Source organism: Phyllobates terribilis, unplaced genomic scaffold (genome assembly GCF_046119375.1).
Source record: "Phyllobates terribilis strain yellow unplaced genomic scaffold, ASM4611937v1 Scaffold_2__4_contigs__length_985480577, whole genome shotgun sequence".
Taxonomy (NCBI): domain Eukaryota; kingdom Metazoa; phylum Chordata; class Amphibia; order Anura; family Dendrobatidae; genus Phyllobates; species Phyllobates terribilis.
The window spans coordinates 664,879,915-664,894,394 of NW_027362762.1; the positions used below are offsets into that span (position 1 = coordinate 664,879,915).

The following is a 14,480-nucleotide window of genomic DNA, read 5'->3' on the forward strand; positions in this document are numbered from 1 at the left end:
CGAGGCTTAACGTCACACGAGCCCTGGGTGATCAGGCACCAACATTGCTGGAGTTGCGCAGGCACCAAAGTTGAGTAGATCTGTTATTTTATGAGGGGGAATACAGCAATTGACAAGGGTTTTTTGAGTAGTGGAGAACCCCTTTAAGGCTATCTGATCTCACGCGAGCCTTTGGAGACCTGGTGCTGACCGCTGGAAAGTCGCCAGTGCAGGAGTGAGTGTATCTTATTTTTAATTTACAAAGAGGAGTACTTAGTTTACATAGTGGTTGTTCAGGTAGTAACGTGCACATGGAAAATGAGTAGTTCCTCATCTGTTTGGTGCCATGTTTCAATGGACCTATGGATGGAATTAAATGTCCACACCACTGTTTGCTTGATCATTGGCCTGTAATAAAGGGTGCAGTTTCATCAGTGCCATAAACAATGAATAGGGAAGCATTGCTCTGTCAGCCATGCTGCAGAAGACCCCCATACTAGTGATCAGTGGGATCCCAGCAGTCAGATATTTATAAATGGAAGCCCCCATATATACAGTATGTGAAGTAATCAGGAAGCCCCCATATATATGTGAAGTAATCAGTATAAAAGCAGAGTACTGTTTGCAGCGGCAGCAGAATTCATTCACATCCCTGCTCCTACATGCAGGCTGTCACATCCAGCAGCCCCATGACTGCCCTCCTCCCATCCCCTCCATTCACAAGTGACAAGCATCTCGGGATGACTCAAGCCTGGCGTCAGCAGCCTCCATCACTGGCGTCTTCAGCAGGTAAGACGATGCTCAGCGCTGGGAGCGCCGGTGCTGACGTCACGCCTGCGTGCTCCCGGTGAATGGATCTGTGGTCCCCTCCCCTGTGGTCCCTGTGGTCCTCCCAGCCTTGATGCTGCGCACAGTCCCTCCTACCTGCATTAATCCAGGCGCATCCGTCCTCGCAGCATCACATGTCGGGTAAGGGCTCGCGTTTTCCTCTGTGGCGCATCCTCCAGGCTGTGCCCTGCTGGTTGTGGTGTGAGGGGCAGGGGGCACAGACCCCTCCAGTCTGCTGTTATGTCTCGTGTACCCCAGGGTGACATTGAAGGCTGCCCTCACCTGCACAGGGCTGCTCCTCCTGCACTGGTCCCAGTAACCTAGTCTGGAGTGATGGCAGAGCAGGACTGCACCCTTCACCCCTGGGTGCATGTGCCACCTGGAGGCCTGGGCACCAGCTCATCACACCTTGCCCCTGGCCTCGCCTCTCATTGTGTGACCTTGAGTGCTATTCTCAGATCTTCTGAATATTTAATACCCGCTGCCATGACATTGGCATTGTGTGACATTTCCAGCAGCTGTCTGGGGCTGGGCAGTGGGTTGCATTGTTAGATTGGTGCTGGGCTGGGGGTTAGTTTAGCTCTGCTAGAACTTCTGCCAGTGCCATGTGTGGCTATGCCATCAGCATTGTGGCCGTCCTATATCACCTGTGGCTTGCAGCTGAATCTGTGTGAAGAGTTAATGTGGTGCCGTTATACCGTATACCATTCTGACCGTACAGTCGTCCCTCTGTATGACTAACACCACATGCCTCATGGGATTTGTGCTTTCCTATTATGATCACGTCACGCGGGCTGGCTTTTCCTATGGAGTGGATTATGATGGGTACTATTAACCCTTTAATAGCATGTTAGTGGGTCCTATAGCTTTCAGTCAGTGGTGGGCACATATAAGGGCCCCTATGCGAGAACAGCGTAGCGCTCTTTGCTCTGCTTTGGAGGTAGATGTGGCCCCCTTACCCTTTGGGCCCCTGTGCGGTTACACCAATGATATGTCCGACCCTGGATCTATGGGAACACCGCCCCACCACAGCTGTGGCCGCAAATCAAAATTCAGGGCAGAATTTGTATGCAGCGCATTAGGAAGTGATCCCATGTGATCCATTATCCATCTGGGGATCTATCCCATAATAATACATTGCAGGGATGTGTCATTACTGACATTGCAGCCTGGCATGTGTGATTTACTGACGGAGCGTGGTGGAGTTATGGGGCCATCTGATAGTAAATTCATGTGGGCTAGAATTCAGTAATTGCTTTGTTGCCTGGTGACTGTAATGGGCTTGTACACGATTGATTAATAGTGTGTGCTATTCCAGCTTATGGCAATGCGTGGTCCTCGGTGTGCTGTCTGGTGGTCTTTTAGCTGGAGAAACCATGTGCTTTCACTATGGAAAGATATAAGGAATAATTCAGTTAGTAGCGGACGTTCATCGTTGCACTTGTGCAGCCAAACTGTTTCTGGAGATCTCTTCCATAATTAATATCCCAAATGAAGTGTTCCTCTGAGCGTGTCTGCATTTCTGAAGTATTCCATTAATACTACAAATACATCGGTCTGTTTCCTTTTTATGTATTGGTATATTCTCAAATAGTCCCACAATTCCCTAGAGGGGTCTGGCAGGGACTGGCGCATGGCATACAGATTGCTTTGATGTGTATGGCAAAGCTGTTCCCTTATCTCACTTTGGAGAAACATAATACTTTAGTGATATGGTATGACGCATGCCTCCTCCTGTGCCTCTTGGCGTCATATTACCTTTTCATTGCAAGTAATTAAGTCAGATGACCATGTATATAACGCTTTCCCTACAAATGCCATAGGACAATTGATTCGGGCAGATTAGAAGGTAGGAAGGCAATCTAACAAATGAACGTCGCTGGAAAAATACTGAGGCCTCATTCACACTTCAATTTCTGTTTACACCACAGGATGGTGCGCTAGTTAGGGGCCCAGCCCTTGCGTGTGTATATATATATATATATATATATATATGACGCGCCCCTGGGCCTGTGTCGCGCTGCGGTGCGCACGCGGGAGCTTACCCGGAGCCGGATCCGTGGAGGGTTGTAGTCTCGTGGCGGTGACCCGGTCCGTGCCCAGGGAGTCAAACTGGACGGCAGTCTACTAGTAGTAAATAGTTGATGACTACGCCACCCGTTGAGTGCAGCCAGGGAGCTGCTGCTGCGGGGCAGACCGCTGAGGCCGATGGTAGGATTATGCAGCGTGATAGGATAACCCCCAACGGGAGGGGTATGGTCTCAGGGCAGCCAACGTGGATGATGGGGGTAGCAGGAACCACTCAGAGACGGTACGGTGTAGTTCAGGGTCTTTACTGGTAACAACGATAGACCCTCCCGGAGTACTTGCTAGCGAACGGGGCCTGGTCAGTCCTTGAGCAGATGGGATCTCCCCTGGCCAGGCGTAGTTGTAGGCCTCCCAAACTGACTGTACTCTTCTGGCTACCTTGCTAGAAGCTGATGTAAGTAGCCCACGTCCCTGAGTGTACCGTGTGGTGCTCACCCGTATGGCCGGTGACTCGGGGCCTTCTAATGGCTTCCGCTCCACGATGGCGGTGCTGGTCCCACGCGTGTGACCGTGCCTTCGGGCTTCTGGGCCAGAGGACCTGAAATCCCCTGCCTGACGGATTCTGCTGCTGGGTAGGAGTTAGTCCCCACAGCCTCGGACTCCGGGTCCGGAAAGAAGTCTTCTTAGTCAGGGCGAGCTCTGCAGCTGCCAGCCTCTGACTCCTTGTAACTCTGCTGTTTCCTATGCTGCTTCTTGTCTCTACTCCACTTGTCTGACTCACCCTGCCTCAGCCCCGGGTTTATACAGGGGAAGTTCTTCCCCTCCCCAGACTGGGCAGGAGGTGTGGCATGCACAGGATCCCTGACCAAAGGACCTCCCACCTGCTCTCAGACATAACATTACATTACTGTGGAAAACCAGACCCCTGGGGTGCCACATTCCCCCCTAGTGAAATTTAGTACTCCGGGACTAAACACATTTAGAAAAACATAACAAGGCAAAAACATTAATAATACAATAAGAAAACATATAAAGATGGTTACGGCGTGTCCGCAACCGGGTGCAGTCTCTGAAGAGAGCAAGGTGTCCATTTCACCAACACAGGGAGACGTAACCAGGTAGGGGTCTGTCCTACCCCGAGTCCTTAACAGTCTCTAGTCCATCCTGGGTTACGCTCCAACTATGTACAAGGATTCCCGGTAAATCCACCAAGGATTCCTAAAAATAACTAGAAACACAAAATTATACACAAGCAACAAGACACAGAAAAACATAAATAAAACAATTTATACACTTTAAATTCTCCAGCGTGCGGGTAACTGGCCTCTAGTGGCCCGAGTGGACCTACGGAGCTGACTGTCTGGCCCTGAACTACAGGGTGTAGGAGCTGTCAAGGGTAAACTGGGCAGCTGTCTACCGGCTCTTTGTCTCACTAGGGGTGCGGCAGGCTCACTATAAGCAGAGGGTTGATTCTCCTGTTCTGCTTGTGTGGAGTCTTCTGCCTCCTGGACCGGCTGTTCTTCCAGCTCTACCCGTTGCTCCGTAGGTTCTTGGGATGATGGTTGGAGGAAGGTGAGTACGGGTACCACAACTGCACCATTGACTTGAGTCCAAGACTGAGGGAAGTCCCCGAGCACGGTACTAACCATATCTTCCCTTTCTTCCACGGGTCGATGGTCTTCTTGTTCCTCTTCAGGGTTCCTCAGTTGTTCGGGACACTTCTTCAGGTGGTCCCGGGATACAATGGCTGTGGTTTCCCCTCCGTCTTTACTGATGGTACAGACCTTCGGGTTCTCGTGGCTTGAGGGCAGTACGGTGTACGGGTCCTTCTCCCACTGGTCGTCCAACTTGTGGAGCCGTCTCTTCCTCTTCAAGACCTGCTCTCCGGGTACCAGGGGAACAGCGGGAGCATACTGGTTGTAAGTTTTCTCTTGTCTTTCCCTAGCCTGACAGAGACTTCGCTCCACGCTCTCCTGTACTCTCCGGTACTGCTGCTGCCTCTCTGTGTCCCAGTCTGTTTCTGGTGAAGTGTCCTCGGGGGTCAGGACTCCCATTTCCAGGTCAACAGGTAACTTACCAGGTCTTGCCCTCATTAGGTAAGCCGGGGTACAGTTGGTGGAACCTACCGGGATGTGGTTGTATAGGTCCACCAGATCGGGCAACTTTTCAGGCCACAGACTGCGTTCTTCCAGGGGCAACGTTTTTAGAAGATCCATTACCACCTGGTTCATTTTTTCACAAAGTCCATTAGTCTGCGGATGGTAGGGTGTCGTCCTTATCTTCCGGCAGCCATACAGATTGCAGAATTCCTGAAAGACCTCCGCTTCAAAGGCAGGTCCCTGGTCCGTCAGCACTTGGTCCGGGTACCCGTGTGGACGGCAGAAGTGCTGCTGGAAGGCTCTAGCTGCTGTTTGAGCCGTTAAGTCCTTGACGGGGACGACAACCAAGAACCGGGAGTAATGATCCACGATGGTTAACGCGTAGACGTAGCCACTTCTGCTTGGGGTCAGTTTTACATGATCCAAGGCTACCAGTTCCAACGGTTGCCGGGTGACGATGGACTGCAGGGGAGTCTTCTGGCTGGCTCGGTCCTTCCTTCTCAGGTTGCACGGGCCACAATCTCTGCACCACTTCTCGATGGTTCCCCTCATGACTACCCAGTGAAACCGCTCGCGCAGCAGGAACTCCAGCTTTTTCCACCCAAAGTGTCCAGCTCCGTCGTGGTATGCCTCCATCACCATGGCTGCGTCTCTTCGTGGCACCACTACTTGCCAGAGTAATTCATGCGTCCGGGAGTTAACCATTCTGCGGCACAACTTCCCTTTGTAAAGGAACAGTCGACTCTTCTCTGCCCATAGTTGTTTGGCTTCCTCCGGAGCGTCTGGTTCAAGGCGAGCCTCCGGCCGAGTCAGCATCTCCTTCACCAGTCGGACGGCAGGGTCGCTGTCTTGCGTTTCCGCCCAGTTGTAGTGGGGTAAGGGGTTCAACGTAGCAGCCTGCTTACTCCTTACCCGGTGGGAATACTGAATAGTCCCATGACGGTGGAACGCAGGGAGTTCAACTTCTTCCAGTCCCTCCGGATCTTCTCCTCCGTCCGGCAGGTTGGGCATCCTGGACAGGGCGTCCGCGTTGGTATTGGAGCGTCCTGCCCGGTATTTAATTGTGAACTCGTAGTTGGACAGACGGGCCATCCACCTCTGCTCCAGGGCACCGAGTCTTGCCGTGTCCAGGTGTGTCAGCGGGTTGTTATCCGTGTACACGGTGAACCGGGAAGAAGCGAGGTAATGCTTAAAGCGCTCAGTGATTGCCCATACTACGGCCAGGAACTCTAACTTAAATGAGCTGTAATTCTCGGGGTTCCTTTCGGTGGGTCGCAGTTTTCGGCTGGCGTAGGCGATTACTCGTTCCTTCCCCTGCTGGATCTGGGACAGTACGGCTCCTAGCCCGATGTTACTGGCGTCGGTGTAGAGGATAAAGGGCTGGCTATAATCCGGGTACGCCAGGATTTCGTCCCCCGTGAGGGCCATCTTCAGCTGGCGGAAGGACTCTTCTTCCAGCTCTTCCCATTTGAAGGGCGGCTTCTGGTTCTTGGCCTTCCGGGACTGGCCTATCAGGAGGTCCTGCATAGGTGCTGCCTTTTTGGTGAAACCGGGAATAAACCTTCGGTAGTAGCCTACCAACCCGAGGAACTGCCGCACTTCTTTTACGCTGGAGGGGCTTGGCCATTCCTTAATTGCGGTGATTTTATCAGGGTCGGGAGCCACTCCGTCAGCGCTCACTACGTGTCCCAGGTACTGCACCTTTGGTTTCAGGAGGTGACACTTGGAGGGTTTCACCTTTAGGCCGTAACTCGCCAGAGCCTCGAACACTTCCGCCAGGTGTTTCAGGTGGTCCTCATACGTCTTGGAATATACGATGACATCGTCCAGGTACAACAGGACCGTCTCGAAGTTTCTGTGGCCCAGACAACACTCCATTAGGCGTTGGAAGGTTCCTGGTGCGTTGCAGAGTCCGAACGGCATGCAGGTGAACTCGCTAAGTCCCATCGGGGTGGTGAATGCGGTCTTCTCCCGGTCCGCCTCTGCTACAGGAACCTGCCAGTACCCGCTAGTGAGATCCAAGGTAGAGAAGAAGTTAGCAGATCTTAAAGCAGCCAATGACTCCTCTATCCTTGGTAAGGGGTACGCATCCTTGTGTGTGATACGGTTGATTTTCCGGTAATCTACACACATCCTCATGGTGTTGTCTTTCTTTTTGACTAAAACTAATGGGGCTGCCCAGGGGCTACAACTATCCCGGATTACCCCAGCCTCCTTCATGTCTCTAAGCATCCCCTTGGCGTGTTGGTAATGTGCAGGGGGTACGGGTCGATACCTCTCTTTTATGGGAGGATGATCTCCCGTGGGGATGCGATGTTCTACCCCCTTGACTCGCCCGAAGTCTAACGGGTGTTTACTAAACACTCTCTCATACTCTTGAACCACCCGATAGACTCCTTGTTTCTGATGTGAGGGAGTGGAGTCAGTACCCAGATGTAGTTGCTGACACCAGTCCTCCATGTCTTTCTTAGAGCCGTTACCTTCCTCCGGGTGAGATGGAGGCAAGGGTTCCACAGATTGTATAGAATTTTGATTAGTGATATATAATTTGGCTAGCGTGGCATACCGGGGCAGGTACACTTCCCTCTCCCCGATATTTATTATGCGAACGGGCACCCTCCCATGGCGTACATTGACGACCCCCCGTGCTGTCAAAATGGTGGGCCTACTGTCTGAGTAAACTGGTTCTACCATTGCCTGGTAATCTCTACCTCTCAGACCAATAGCTGCCCGGCACCAAATCATCATTTCACTTTTTGGGGGCATGGCAATAGGAAAAGGGTCACACATTCTTACGCTACCAATCTCACCGCCGGAGAGTTCCACTTGTTGCCGTTGCATCAGTGCCCGGATCTCTTTCTGGAGCACCCGCTGCTCGCCGGAGCTGGCATTCTTGGCAACCTGCTGTAAAAGGAAAATCACCTCTGCAAGACAATTTTCAATTACATTAGTTCCTAGAGTTATTTTTGGGTGACTCTCATGTTTATCAATATCTACAATGATCAGTCCCTGTGCGGCCAGTTCGACTCTACCAATTTTGATGGTCACCTCTTTAAATCCGATCTGTGGCACGGGCTGACCATTGCTGGCGATGATACTCAAGTCGTCGTCGGGGTAGCGGGTAATATCCGAGTCATTCCAGTACTGCTTGAAGAGCACGTACGGGATGGTGGTGACCTGTGACCCGGTGTCCAGTAGGGCACTCATGGGAATGCCATCCAGTACCACAGGCAAGACTGGACGTCCTCCCACATATCTGTCGCGCCAGTTCGATGGGCCTGGTGATCTTTTTCCTGGGGGTTGGCCCTCTACCCCAGGTTGTGCCCGTTTAAAGAACAGTACCTTGCCATATGTCCGGGTTGATTGCAGCGGCGGCAGATGGGTCGTCCGTCCTCACTGTATCGGTCACTGGGTCTTCCTCTGGCCGGTGGGGTCCTCCTTGGTCGACGCCACGGGATGTCCTCCGGTCCGGATGCCAGCTGGATCTTCCCTGGGGTGGAAACCTGTAAAGACTGCACAGTTCGGGTTAACGCAGCAACGCTCTTAGCTAGCTCTTGGACCTGATGGTGTAGGTCTGGAGCCGGGTCATTGTCCAAAGCCTGCGCATCAGCTCCCACAGGCCCTGCTGACAAGGGCGCCGCCTCCTGGTAGTAAGTGGTAGTGGGGCGTCTGTGGGTCACAACGCCACCTGGTGCCGGTTCTCGGAGCACCCGGATGGCTCTGTCCTTGAACTGTGCAAAGTCCAGATGGGGATCCTGTAAGGCCATTGCCCGCAACTGGGTTCGGTGGGCATTGCAATATAAACCCTCTATAAATTGTTCAGTCAACAGCCTGTCCTCGTTTCCCACCCCATCAGGGTCGGTCTGCTTTATGGCCCTCAGGGCCTCTTGTAGGTTTAGTGCATAGTCCCTTATACTCTCATGCGCTCGCTGCTTGCACCCGTAGAATCTAAGCTTAATCTCGGCTGAGGTGCGGGTATCAAAGGTGTCCTTCAGCCGGGTTAGTATCCCTGCGACAGTCTTCCTCCCAGGTGGCCAGGATTTTACTTCCCTTTTGGCTGCCCCTGTTAGTTGGGCCACCAGGATGCTCACTTTTTGCTCTTCTGTGAGGGGGTACACCTGGAAGAGGCTATCCAGCTTTTCTCTAAAGTCATGCAGGGTATGTGACTCCCCTGAGTACTGGGGTAGCCAAGCTGCTCCCGGGATATAGGGCATGGTGAAGGGCATAACTGCAGCAGCGGTAGCGCTGGCGGGGGTTGAGGCAGTGAAGCTCTCCTCCGTATCCGACATCTTCCTCCCCCCTAGTGGACCGTGGCCTACCTTGCGATGATCCTCTTCCGTAGGCCGCGGCTCCGCAGTGGATCGTCAGGGTTGAGGACCTTCCGTCGCGCTCCTGTGACGTCGGCGTCTGCTGGGCTCCTTCCAGGACCTTACGCAACGTCCGGACGTGAGGCGGGGCTTCAGTTCTCGCGCGCTTTCGGAGTCCACGTCCCTCTTCTTCCCGCGCGGCGTCCTCAAGATGGCGTCCAATGGCGGGAAAACTCCACGGATGGCGGGAAGAAGGTCGAAGATGGCGCCGGATGGCGGGAAAACTTCGCGGATGGCGGGAAGAAGGTAGAAGATGGCGCCGGATGGCGGGAAACCTCCACGGATAGCGGGAATCTTCACCACTGGTAAGTTTGAACAGTCTTTGCTTTTCAGGCACGCAGTACCCGGTGGTTGCGGGCACGAAATCCTGCCGACTACGCCAAAGTTGACGCGCCCCTGGGCCTGTGTCGCGCTGCGGTGCGCACGCGGGAGCTTACCCGGAGCCGGATCCGTGGAGGGTTGTAGTCTCGTGGCGGTGACCCGGTCCGTGCCCAGGGAGTCAAACTGGACGGCAGTCTACTAGTAGTAAATAGTTGATGACTACGCCACCCGTTGAGTGCAGCCAGGGAGCTGCTGCTGCGGGGCAGACCGCTGAGGCCGATGGTAGGATTATGCAGCGTGATAGGATAACCCCCAACGGGAGGGGTATGGTCTCAGGGCAGCCGACGTGGATGATGGGGGTAGCAGGAACCACTCAGAGACGGTACGGTGTAGTTCAGGGTCTTTACTGGTAACAACGATAGACCCTCCCGGAGTACTTGCTAGCGAACGGGGCCTGGTCAGTCCTTGAGCAGATGGGATCTCCCCTGGCCAAGCGTAGTTGTAGGCCTCCCAAACTGACTGTACTCTTCTGGCTACCTTGCTAGAAGCTGATGTAAGTAGCCCACGTCCCTGAGTGTACCGTGTGGTGCTCACCCGTATGGCCGGTGACTCGGGGCCTTCTAATGGCTTCCGCTCCACGATGGCGGTGCTGGTCCCACGCGTGTGACCGTGCCTTCGGGCTTCTGGGCCAGAGGACCTGAAATCCCCTGCCTGACGGATTCTGCTGCTGGGTAGGAGTTAGTCCCCACAGCCTCGGACTCCGGGTCCGGAAAGAAGTCTTCTTAGTCAGGGCGAGCTCTGCAGCTGCCAGCCTCTGACTCCTTGTAACTCTGCTGTTTCCTATGCTGCTTCTTGTCTCTACTCCACTTGTCTGACTCACCCTGCCTCAGCCCCGGGTTTATACAGGGGAAGTTCTTCCCCTCCCCAGACTGGGCAGGAGGTGTGGCATGCACAGGATCCCTGACCAAAGGACCTCCCACCTGCTCTCAGACATAACATTACATTACTGTGGAAAACCAGACCCCTGGGGTGCCATATATATATATATATATATATATATATATATATATATATATATATATATATATATATATATATATATATATATATATAATAGTAGGAAATTTATTTGCAATCCAGAAGAGAGTGCCAACGTTTCGCTCACTGACTCAGTCCTTCATCAGGTGCACAGATGACTTTTACAGAGAGATATGGGTCAAGTTGTGATTAAGCGCTATAGGAAAAGCCCAGTATGCCTACACTGGTGAGAGAAGTACATTTTCTACTATCTCATATGTATATAAGTGTCTAGTTCTTAGGATTTACTTTATTCACAATTTCATGATTTTTTATGTATGCCAAGAAACGCTCCAAGTGCCATCAGTGTTTCGTCTATTTACCATCAGTGATTTTCAGACATGGAATATTAAATCAATGACAAAGCTTCTCCTATACATGACAATGTTAATCACGGGCAGCACCCGGACTACACAATGATGCCCCCCTGTTTGTGCTGTCCGTGATTTTCACAGACCCATAGACTTCTATGGGTGATTTTGATCTATCACTCCAATCAAAAATGGATATGTCTCTTTTTTTACCGATACTGTCCACTTAAAAAAAACGGTATGTGAACAGCACCGTACCATGGATAGAACATTACGTGAAAAACATGCGCCTGAATGAAGCCTAATATTTTGCAAAACTAATATTTCTTTGTCATCTTTTTATTGTACCACCTTATAAAATAAATATGATTCCTTGAATGCAGATAGAGGTAGGAAATCCTGTATGTACATGCAGTAAGTTAAAATGATCTTTTAGATGTTCTACAATCAGGAGACTGTGTCTGGAAACTTCCAGCTAGGCGTTGTAGCTGAGTCTTGTGTGTTTTCTGCAACAATTTTAGGCTGTAACCCTGACTGCAAAAATTGCTGTGACGTGACAAAGAACTGTAAAATTACTACTATTTTTTTCTGGCCAGATGAATAGATCAGGATCAGCACCTAAAAATGTGTATGGTGGCCTCTCAATGGCCCTCCTGATGCTGGGGTAAAAAGGGAATGGACATATTGGATTTCAGCATGCCCCATCATTTGTTCCCTTGAACCGTTGCCAGAGGAGTCTAAAACATCTTATTTCCCTCATACATTGAAATATTGGTGGAGTTGGTTTGAATGGGTCCCTCTACGATAAACCCAGATAAATTTGACTGTGATGGAGCATAGAACATTTACTTGTGAAACAAGACAGGACTTGACGGTACCATAAATAGTAGGTGTTATGACACATCATTGCATAAAGCTTTACATAAGTGAACCCGTGGAGCACAAGCCAGACTAGTCATGAGCAGATTACATCAATTGGGTTTATTCTTAAGCTGTAACTTCATAATCAGACAGTGGTGAGAAAATCATAAAAGCTTCAATATCAGAAGCCACACAATAGAAAATAGTCAGAGTTCTAGACAACAGAATCTGTAACCTTGACTTTCCAGGAAACTTGTAAGATGCAGCAGGCAAACCGCCACTATTGATCATCTGCTAGGGCAAAGATACAGAGAGCTTGTAGAAGAATATGGCATTTGCTGTGTTCAGTGTAATCAATCAATTTTTAACCAGTTCCTACACAATTAAGAGTTAATTTATTTAAAGTGGATTGCCAAAATTCTGATTAATATCGTGGAATACCTTGAAGCTCTAGCCCCATTTTTCTGATACAGTGCTCCACATTTCCCGTATAGCTATAAATTAAAGGGAATCTGTCACCAGGTTTTTGCTGCCCCATCAGAGAGCGTCATGATGAATAGTTAGTGACCCTGATTCCAGTGATGTGTAACTTAATTGGCTGCTTGCTGTAGTTTTGAGAAAAATCATAGCTTTATCAGCAGGAGATTATCACTAGATGACTAGAAAACCTGCTGCTATAAAGTCCTCCATAACCCGGCCCCCACCACTGATTGGCAGCTTTTTGCCTATGCACAGTGTACACACAGCTGTCAATCAGTATTGTGAGTGGGGTTATACAGAGTATTGGTAGATCTGCAGCATATAAAACAGTGATTTTATCACAAACTGCAGCAAGCAGCCCAGTAAGTGACACGTCTCTGGAATCAGGGTTTCTGCCATCATGATGCTCTAAGATGGGGTATCAAAGACTTACTAACAGATTCCCTATAATAGATTACATGCTGGGTGACTACAGAGCGCTTAGGAGCTGACTGCATTTTACCTTTACACACTGAATGCAATGATAACACAGTATAAAGTACGCTCCCATGCTCCCATAGAGGCGACTGCAGTCAGCCAACAAGTAAGATTTTGAAGCAGTTTCCCAAAATGTAGCTCTAACCCCTGATATTATAAGAGTGGTAATCAGCAGAGATTCACTTAGAGATAATGTATTTCAGCAGCCCCATGAAGATAAGTTATAGATTTTCTTATCCCACTTTGTGCCCTCCTTACAATCTCAATGACTAATGTGATTTTTAGTACTGTTTGCCCTGAATCTCTGGGATCATGGTCCAACATAATTCTAGACCTCTCAAAACTACCTGGCGCCATTTACATAGGCATTCAGTAGGCAGAGTAGTAAGACAGGGAAGAGGCCGAGGTCAGTTAGATTTGTAACATGTTGGGTCTGTAAGTTGTGCGGTAGGGCTTCGATAGATCGGATTTGTTTTTCCAGCATATCACACAGATTCTCGATCAGATGGAGATCTGGTGAATTTGAAGGCCTTTTCCTGATCAGCTTTAAAGAGATCCTGCCACCGGTCAAAAGTGGCAGGTTTGCGCTTTTATTCCTGCTGCACCCCTAAGTAATACTGTTTTTTTTTAAATCCGCCATTCATTTCTAGAGTTACATACATAGTTACATAGTTACATAGATTGAATAAAGATCTAGGTCCATCAAGTTCAACCTTCCTCCACCGATTGTACATTTTTTTTTTTTACTAAATTAACTGTAACCCACAATGTTATGTGTATTGAGGAAATCATCCAGCCCTTTTTTAAAAGCGGTTATAGTGTCTGCCATCACTACCTCTTGTGATAAGGCAGTCCACAGTCTGTCTGCTCTAACTGTAAAGAACCCTGTAATAATCTAGTTGCCCGCCTTTCAACTGACTCTAACTTCTGAATATCCTTTTAAAAATGTGGAGCCCAAAACTGGATCCCATATTCCAGATATGGCCTCACCAGTGATTTATAAAGGGGTAACATTACGTTGGGATCACGGGATTTTATTTCTCTTTTTATACACCCTAAAATCTTGTTTGCTTTTGCGGCTGCTGCTTGACATTGAGTACTGCTGCTCAGCTTACTTGTAACCAGAATACCCAAATCCTTCTCCTGTTCTGTAGTCCTGAGTATACTTCCATTTAATGTATATGCAGCAATAGTATTACTCCGTCCAGGGCCGGCGTCAGCACCCGGGCAAATGCCGGGGCCCTGAGCAGGCAGAGGGGCCCACTGGCGGTCGCGCACCCCGCTGGGCTATGGGCGGAGGAGAGCGGTGTCAGCGCCCCCTCCCCTCTCCCCTCCGCTTGCTCAGGGCCCCGGCAGCTGGATACTTACCTCTCCCCGTGCCTCCGTAGATCAGCTGTCTTCCTGCTCTGCGCTCCCTGTGACGTGTGAGGTCAGAGGGCGCGGTGACGTCTTTACACAGCGCCCTCCCCTGAGCCGTCACAGGGAGCGCTGAGCGGGAAGACACCGACAACGCTGGAGTTCGGACCCGAGCAGCGGGCAGCAGGCAGCGGGCAGCGGGCAGCAGGCAGCAGGTGAGGAGAAGGGAGGTGAGTATTTGATTTTTTTTTTTAATGTATGGAGGCATGGGGCAGTATAAGGAGAGGGGGGGGGCA

The 14,480-nt window shown here is 50.5% G+C and overlaps 1 protein-coding gene across 2 annotated transcripts in view; it reads left to right on the forward strand.

Moving 5' to 3' along the window:
• Positions 1 to 653: 653 nt before the first annotated feature.
• SLC6A17 (solute carrier family 6 member 17) overlaps positions 654 to 14,480 on the forward strand; it is a 118,534-nt gene continuing 104,707 nt past the window's right edge. The window contains exon 1 of one of the 2 annotated variants that reach the window (XM_073666841.1): positions 654 to 768. The gene's annotated coding sequence lies outside the window, so the exon portion shown is untranslated. Of the gene's footprint in view, positions 769 to 789; positions 949 to 14,480 lie in introns of those variants that run through there. The other variant, XM_073666840.1, reaches the window with a different exon arrangement.